Source organism: Telmatherina bonti (genome assembly GCF_933228915.1).
Source record: "Telmatherina bonti genome assembly, chromosome: 1".
NCBI classification, from domain to species: Eukaryota; Metazoa; Chordata; class Actinopteri; order Atheriniformes; family Telmatherinidae; genus Telmatherina; species Telmatherina bonti.
In genome coordinates, this window is record NC_136619.1 from 42,750,428 (window position 1) to 42,759,359 (window position 8,932).

The 8,932-nt window shown below is 47.3% G+C and overlaps 1 protein-coding gene across 1 annotated transcript in view; it reads right to left on the reverse strand.

Annotated features, from left to right (window-relative positions):
- Positions 1–5,306, reverse strand: part of LOC306755747 (CD82 antigen-like) — a 31,934-nt gene extending 26,628 nt beyond the window's left edge. The window contains exon 1 of the mRNA XM_079240254.1: positions 5,205–5,306. The gene's annotated coding sequence lies outside the window, so the exon portion shown is untranslated. The remainder of the gene's footprint in view (positions 1–5,204) is intronic.
- Between the last annotated feature and the right edge of the window lie 3,626 nt (positions 5,307–8,932).

Below are 8,932 nucleotides of genomic sequence, written 5' to 3' on the forward strand. Positions count from 1 at the left end.
TACAGCTGGATTACAGCTGGACTACAGCTGGATTACAGCTGGATTACAGATGGATTACAGATGGATTACAGCTGGATTACAGATGGACTACAGATGGACTACAGCTGGATTACAGATGGACTACAGCTGGACTACAGCTGGATTACAGCTGGACTACAGATGGACTACAGATGGATTACAGCTGGATTACAGCTGGACTACAGCTGGATTACAGCTGGACTACAGATGGACTACAGATGGATTACAGCTGGATTACAGCTGGACTACAGCTGGATTACAGATGGATTACAGATGGATTACAGCTGGATTACAGATGGACTACAGATGGATTACAGATGGATTACAGATGGACTACAGATGGACTACAGATGGATTACAGATGGATTACAGATGGACTACAGATGGACTACAGCTGGACTACAGCTGGATTACAGCTGGACTACAGATGGACTACAGATGGATTACAGATGGATTACAGCTGGACTACAGCTGGATTACAGCTGGACTACAGATGGACTACAGATGGATTACAGCTGGATTACAGCTGGACTACAGCTGGATTACAGATGGATTACAGATGGATTACAGCTGGATTACAGATGGACTACAGATGGATTACAGATGGATTACAGATGGACTACAGATGGACTACAGATGGACTACAGATGGATTACAGCTGGACTACAGATGGACTACAGATGGACTACAGATGGATTACAGATGGACTACAGCTGGACTACATCTGGACTACAGCTGGATTACAGCTGGACTACAGATGGACTACAGATGGACTACAGATGGATTACAGATGGACTACAGCTGGACTACAGCTGGACTACAGCTGGATTACAGATGGATTACAGATGGACTACAGATGGATTACAGATGGACTACAGCTGGACTACAGCTGGACTACAGCTGGATTACAGCTGGACTACAGATGGACTACAGATGGATTACAGATGGACTACAGCTGGACTACAGCTGGACTACAGATGGACTACAGATGGACTACAGATGGATTACAGATGGACTACAGCTGGACTACAGCTGGACTACAGCTGGATTACAGCTGGACTACAGCTGGATTACAGCTGGACTACAGCTGGACTACAGCTGGATTACAGATGGATTACTGCTGGACTACAGCTGGACTACAACTGGACTACAGCTGGACTACAGCTGGATTACAGCTGGACTACAGCTGGACTACAGATGGACTACAGATGGATTACAGATGGACTACAGCTGGACTACATCTGGACTACAGCTGGATTACAGCTGGACTACAGCTGGATTACAGCTGGACTACAGCTGGATTACAGCTGGACTACAGCTGGACTACAGCTGGATTACAGATGGATTACTGCTGGACTACAGCTGGACTACAACTGGACTACAGCTGGACTACAGCTGGATTACAGCTGGACTACAGCTGGACTACAGCTGGATTACAGATGGATTACTGCTGGACTACAGCTGGACTACATCTGGACTACATCTGGATTACAGCTGGACTACAGCTGGACTACATCTGGACTACAGCTGGATTACAGCTGGACTACAGCTGGACTACAGCTGGACTACAGCTGGATTACAGATGGACTACAGCTGGACTACATCTGGACTACATCTGGACTACATCTGGATTACAGCTGGACTACAGCTGGACTACATCTGGACTACAGCTGGATTACAGCTGGACTACAGCTGGACTACAGCTGGACTACAACTGAATTACAGCTGGACTACAGCTGGACTACAGCTGGATTACAGCTGGACTACAGCTGGACTACAGCTGGACTACATCTGGACTACATCTGGACTACAGCTGGATTACAGCTGGACTACAGCTGGACTACAGCTGGACTACAGCTGGATTACAGATGGACTACAGCTGGACTACATCTGGACTACATCTGGACTACAGCTGGATTACAGCTGGACTACAGCTGGACTACAGCTGGACTACAGCTGGACTACAGCTGGATTACAGATGGACTACAGCTGGATTACAGATGGACTACAGCTGGACTACAGCTGGACTACAGCTGGATTACAGATGGATTACAGATGGATTACAGCTGGACTACAGCTGGGTTACAGCTGGATTACAGCTGGACTACAGCTGGACTACAGCTGGATTACAGATGGATTACAGATGGATTACAGCTGGACTACAGCTGGACTACAGCTGGATTACAGATGGATTACAGATGGATTACAGCTGGACTACAGCTGGACTACAGCTGGATTACAGATGGATTACAGCTGGAGTACAGCTGGACTACAGCTGGACTACAGCTGGACTACAGCTGGATTACAGATGGATTACAGCTGGACTACAGCTGGACTACAGCTGGACTACAGCTGGATTACAGATGGATTACAGATGGATTACAGCTGGACTACAGCTGGACTACAGCTGGACTACAGCTGGATTACAGATGGATTACAGCTGGACTACAGCTGGATTACAGATGGATTACAGATGGATTACAGATGGATTACAGCTGGACTACAACTGGATTACAGCTGGATTACAGATGGATTACAGATGGATTACAGATGGACTACAGCTGGACTACAGCTGGACTACAACTGGATTACAGCTGGATTACAGATGGATTACAGATGGATTACAGATGGATTACAGATGGATTACAGCTGGACTACAACTGGATTACAGCTGGATTACAGATGGATTACAGATGGATTACAGATGGACTACAGCTGGATTACAGCTGGATTACAGCTGGATTACAGCTGCAATCTGGGGAAGCGGTTAAAATCCTGACGAACGATACCACCACACCCCCACACACACTGACCCACATTTCCATCTGTAACACACGGGTCTGTAAAACTTTGCCGCAGGCTGTTCTGTATGTTTCGCGGCTCCATTGTGGGTCAGTCTACGATCGAAGCGCCTCTCTGGATTCTGCTTGGAGACAAAACGATTCTCTGATCGATCATTTTTCCACCAGCCGACTTTCAGCCCAGATTCCCTGAAGATTTGAAGCTTTGTTCCGCTGAGCGTCTATCATGGAGACAGGAGAGACTTCCAGAGGTCCTGCTACTTCCACCAACACGATTAAACATTTAAAAAAACAACTGTACACCAAAGTAAAATAGACTCTAGAGATCCCAGTCCACAAGGAATCTCTGTGTGCACTGGAGAAGCAAAACATCTGATGTCAGCAACATATCTGTCCACAGCTGGAAGAAGAGCAACAAAAGTGCAGAAAAGTAACAAATCAGGAACATCTGGACAAAAATTTCCTGGTTGAACTGGGAACAGGTCAGGAACTTCAGTGGTTTAACTGTGAACTGGTTTAACTGGCAACAGGTCCTTAACATGACTAGATATAAAAGAAGCATTTCAGAAAGATTCATCATCTAGAGCAGGGGCTTCAGGGTGGCAGTCCTGACTCACATCAGACTTCATCAGCAGACTGGTGCAGAGCTTGACGATAGCCTCTGCACCAGTCTGCTGATTGGACGTTGATGTGAGTCAGGTATGTTGCAGCAGGGAAACTGCTAACATTCGCAGGACCGCAGCTCTGGAGGACCTGAGTTGTCCACCGCTGATCCACAGTTTAGAGTGTCATCAATAGATTCAGAGAAACTGAAGGAATCTCTGTATGCTTACATGTTACAGCAGAATTAAACATGTTTACAGCAGAAATAAACATGTTTACAGCAGAAATAAACACGTTTACAGCAGAAATAAACATGTTTACAGCAGAAATAAACATGTTTGCAGCCTGGTACAAAACACTTTAGGTTCATTAGGTCAGGTTTACCTTAATGACTACTGGGGGAGTGAAGTTTTTATTTATCTTCAATATATATTGCATTTTGCTGCATGTTTTTGTCTGTACGGTAACTTTGAGTGTCAATAAAAACATCTATAAATAAAATGTACAATTATAACGCATCCATTTAAGTGTTATTTAATCTAGAATTTATGCATAAATGGGGGCGTGTCCTTTTGATTGGCAAGTATCCAATGGAAAGAAGGCAGAGTTGTAACACAACCACTGCAGACTTTAGCCACCTTAAAGGGCTGGTTAGCTTCAGGTTAGCTCAGTTAACTTCAGGTTAGCTTCTGGTTAGCTTCAGGTTAGCTCTCAGCTATCATCATCAGCAATCAGCTCATATTTAATCAAAGCAACAACTATTCAAACTCCTCCAGGAATCCTCCGGAAGCTCCGCCCACTACGCTAAGACTGAAACTTTCTGCTTCCTCCCTGTAGAAGAACCTGATCAGGAGCATTGATCAAACTTTTCTCTTTATTTGAATGAAACTGTCCTGAAGACCAACCAAACCCTTCACAGACCCGGTTCTTGTCCGACCTGGTTCCTAGAAACCCAATCCCTGGACAACCGCTTCTTCTCAGAGCTCGGTTCCACTCCGACCCGAAACCCAAACTCAAACTGGGATCCAAAGCAAAACATCCGACTCACAGCAAACAAAGCCATTAACATGCTGGCACTATTTTCAGCGGCGGAGGGATTCACTTCTGCGTTTAGACTTCATGGCGGCGTGGTGGGCACTGCAGCAGGTCGCTGGTTCGATCCTCTACTGGGGGTGTGGGGGGTTCAGTCCTCACACGCGTGTCGGGTTAACTGGTCCCTTGTCACGCGCAACTGGTTTTGGATAAAAGCACCTAATGACACCAGAATAGAATAGAATAGAATGCGAGAAAAGATAAAAGTCGAAAGGGTTTTCCAGCTCTGGTTCTGATCCAGAGCTTGATGGACCAGTGAGTTCTGTGGGAACTTCTGGACCAGAACCAGAACCAGAACCAGCTGCTCCGGTTCTTCTGCTTCAAGCGCTCATCACGTTTCAGCAGAACTTTGTTTACAGGTAAACAACTTTTCTCATGTTGGATCTGGATCTGGTCCCAACCACAAGTAGAACTAGAACTGGGTCCAGGTGTTCCAAGGTTCGGACTAAGTGTCAGAAAGGTGATCTGGCTCTCCAACAAGAACCTGGTTCACGACCTGGACTGAAGTTCGGAACCAGGTCCAGCTTCAGTTTCTCTTCATCCGGATCAGATCTGCTTCTGATCCGTTTCCACAACTTAAGCAGAAACAGAAAACTGGACCCAGAAACTGATCAAAGATCAATCTGAACCCGATTACCCGAGGAGCCGCGCGCGCCTTGCGCTCACCGCGGCGGTCCGCGAGCTACTCACGTGTATCTGCGGAGAGAAGAGTCCTCGTGGGTCTGTGTGCAGCTGCGGGTTCGGACTGACTGGCCTGCTGGTCCGGGACACGACGCCACAGCGAGTCTGAGGAGGAGGAGGAGGAAGAGGAGGAATAGGAGCAGCTCCGCTCTGCTTCCACCCTGCGGTGGAGAGAAAAACCGACCCGGTTTCAGTCCTGAAACTGAAATAAATCCGGATTAAACCGACTGCAGACAAAGATTTGTTTGTTTGTTTGTTTATTGTGAGTTTTAGGTTGGATGTGAGCGTGATGTCAGAAGTTGAACTTTGTAAATAAATCATTTATCTCTGAAACTGGTTGTAATAAAGTGGATCAGAACTGCTGACTTGTTAGACAGCGATGAAGAATTATTTTACATCAAAATCTGTTTCTGAACTGTGACAGAAAAAACATGTAAGTCATATTACATGGTGTCAGAAAAGAGTCAGTCGGCTGGAAACGCAACGAACCTCCCTGAATTTCTTTCAATTTTCAATTTTCTTTTATCAGAAAAGCTTTAATATAAAAAACAGATTAAAGCTCAGTTTTGGAAACTGAAACATTTTACACCATTTTACTTCATTTTGTCCCTTTTGTAGACAACGTTTCCATGGAGACGTTATGTTTCCATGGAGACGTGATATTTCAGCCTCAGCTGTCAGATTCTAAGGCTAAAATTATGTAAAATGAATGTATGAATAGATAAGAGTACTATGGGAGACCTGGAGGGGAGTGACTGGGAGGCATGGTCCCCCCCTCTGAACCCAAATGGTGTTTTGTTATTGGACTTCTGTGCTCGTCATGGATTGTCCATAACGAACACCATGTTCCAACATAAGAGTGTCCATATGTACACCTGGCATCAGGACTCCCTGGGCTGCAGTTCCATGATGGATTTTGTAGTCGTATCGTCGGACCTGCGGCCACATGCCTTGGACACTCGGGTGAAGAGGGGGGCGGAGCTTCAACTGATCACCACCTGGTGGTGAGTTGGCTCAGATGGTGGGGGAGGAAGCCGGTCAGAGCTGGCAGGCCCAAACGTGTTGTGAGGGTCTGCTGGGAACGTCTGGCTGAGTCCCCCGTCAGAGCGAGCTTCAACTCCCACCTTCAGCAGAGCTTCAAACATGTCCCGAGTGAGGCGGGGGACATTGAGTCTGAATGGGCTGTGTTCCGTGCCTCTATTGCTGAGGCGGCCAGCCGGAGCTGTGGCTGTAAGGTCGTTGGTGCCTGTCGTGGCGGTAATCCCAGGACTCGTTGGTGGACACCAGCAGTGAGGGATGCCGTCAAGCTGAAGAAGGAGTCCTATCGAGCCTTCTTGGCCTGTGGGACTCTGGAGGCAGCTGATGGGTACCGACGGGCTAAGCGGCATGCGGCTTCGGCTGTTGCCGAGGCAAAAACTCGGGCATGGGAGGAGTTCGGCGAGGCCATGGAGAAAGGCTTCCGGACGGCTTCGAGGAGATTCTGGTCCACCATCCGGCGGCTCAGGAGGGGGAAGCAGTGCTCCATCAATACTGTGTACAGTGGAGGTGGGGAGCTGCTGACCTCAACTCGGGACGTAGTGGGTCGGTGGAAGGAATACTTCAAAGACCTCCTCAATCCTACCAACACGTCTTCCTATGAGGAAGCAGAGCTGGTGGACTCAGGGGTGGACTCTCCTATCTCTGGGGCTGAAGTCGCTGAGGTGGTCAAAAAGCTCCTTGGCGGCAAGGCCCCGGGGGTGGATGAGATCCGCCCGGAGTTCCTTAAGGCTCTGGATGCTGTGGGGCTGTCCTGGCTGACACGCCTCTGCAGCATCGCGTGGACATCGGGGGCAGTACCGCTGGATTGGCAGACTGGGGTGGTGGTCCCCCTTTTTAAGAAGGGGGACTGGAGGGTGTGTTCCAACGCTGGAGGGATTATATCTCTCGGCTGGCCTGGGAACACCTCGGGATCCCCCCGGCAGAGTTGGCAGATGTGACTGGGGAGAGGTCGGGGCTTCCCTGCTTAGGCTGCTGCCCCCGCGACCTGACCCCGGATAAGCGGCAGAAGATGGATGGATACTATGGGAGGAAGGGCCTTTAGCTATCAGGCCCCTCTCTTATGGAACCAGCTCCCACCGTGGGTTCGGGAGGCAGACTCCCTCCACACCTTTAAGATGGAGCTGAAAACCTTCCTTTTCCATGATTCTTATAGTTAGGATATGAACATCTCCTGAGTTGGAGTCTGCATGTACGGGACCCAACTGTCCAGGTTCTGCTCATTGCTCTTATAGTTGTGGGTAGTCTAGCCATCCATTACTTATGTAGCAATGGGGATGTTACCTGATGCACTGAGAGGTACCTCACTCTATTTCTCTAATATATTAATGTATAAATACATGTCAATATTGCCATCTCTAACTTATTTCTCCTTTTTTCTGCAGGTCTTCCTGAATAAGTGCAGTTGTACATGTTGATCTGTCTTTCCTGTCGTCTCCACCCCAACCAGTCGAGGCAGATGGCTGCCCTCCCTGAGCCGGGTTCTGCCGGAGGTTTTCTTCCTGTTAAAGGGGAGTTTTTTCCTTCCCACTGTCGCCTCGTGCAGCTCAGGATGGAGGATTGGATCCAAGTCATGACTCGATGCAATCAGTTGGTTTCTATTATAGGATATGTATGAACTGGATTGAGATGATGTGTATGTAAAGTGTCCTGGGACAACATTGTTGTGAAGTGGCGCTGTACAAATAAAACTGAACTGAATAAAGCAGCATAGCAGCATTACAAGACGTTGAATCCATATTAGAGCCGACACAGAGACTGAACCTCACCCAACAGTTTGATCCGACAACGGAAGCCGAGACCAAGAAGTATAAATACACATACAGTACATACTTTATGTACAGGTGAAGTACACAAGGAGAGCAGACCAGGTGAGTTAATCAAGAGGAAGTCAAACAGGAAAACGTACAAAATAAGACAGGAAACAAGAATAAACACAGAAACTCCAGAGCGTGACAACCGTGTCCCTCGTGATGTTTTTAATGTTTAAGTGTGACTTTCTCAGCAGAAATGTTCCTCTGTAGTTTCATTCAGTTGAAGCTGACGGCGCTCCGTCAGCGTTGTGGTGGTGTAACGTGGTCCGGTCGGGGTGAAGATGATGTCAGGCCTGGTCTGCGGAGCACAATGCCCCCCTCAGACCACGGCTCAGGCAATCTGTCAGGCTGTAAAGACACTCATTCTGCAGCTGAACGTCACTCAGAGCTGCAGCTTCAGCTGTTCCCACGTCCACCTTTGATGACATCATCACCGCTGACATCATTCCTTTTGTCCACAAACCTGCAGACTGACGTCATGCATTTTCTCTCTCTGGATCATTTTCATTGGTCAAATAAATTACATAATAATAATGTCAATAAGACCTGTAACGTTTATAATCACAATCCTTTTATTCTATTATTGCTCAATGTCAATCATCCCCCCCCTCCCCCCTGAAAGCAGCTACAGGTCTCAGACCCCCACCGTTGGAAGAACTACCAGAGGTGTAGCACATGGAATCCAAACGTACCTCTCACTGCACCATCCTGCTGACTCTACCTGTTATTATATATAAATGTTTTCACTTCTGTATTCCACAATATGATGAAACTTGTACTAAAGTTTTCAGATGAGAAAAGTTATAAAAACAAGTTTAGAATAAAGACTTTAAGAGATAAAAAAAAAATCTAATTATACGACGGGATGAATCAGATCAGAGAGCGAAT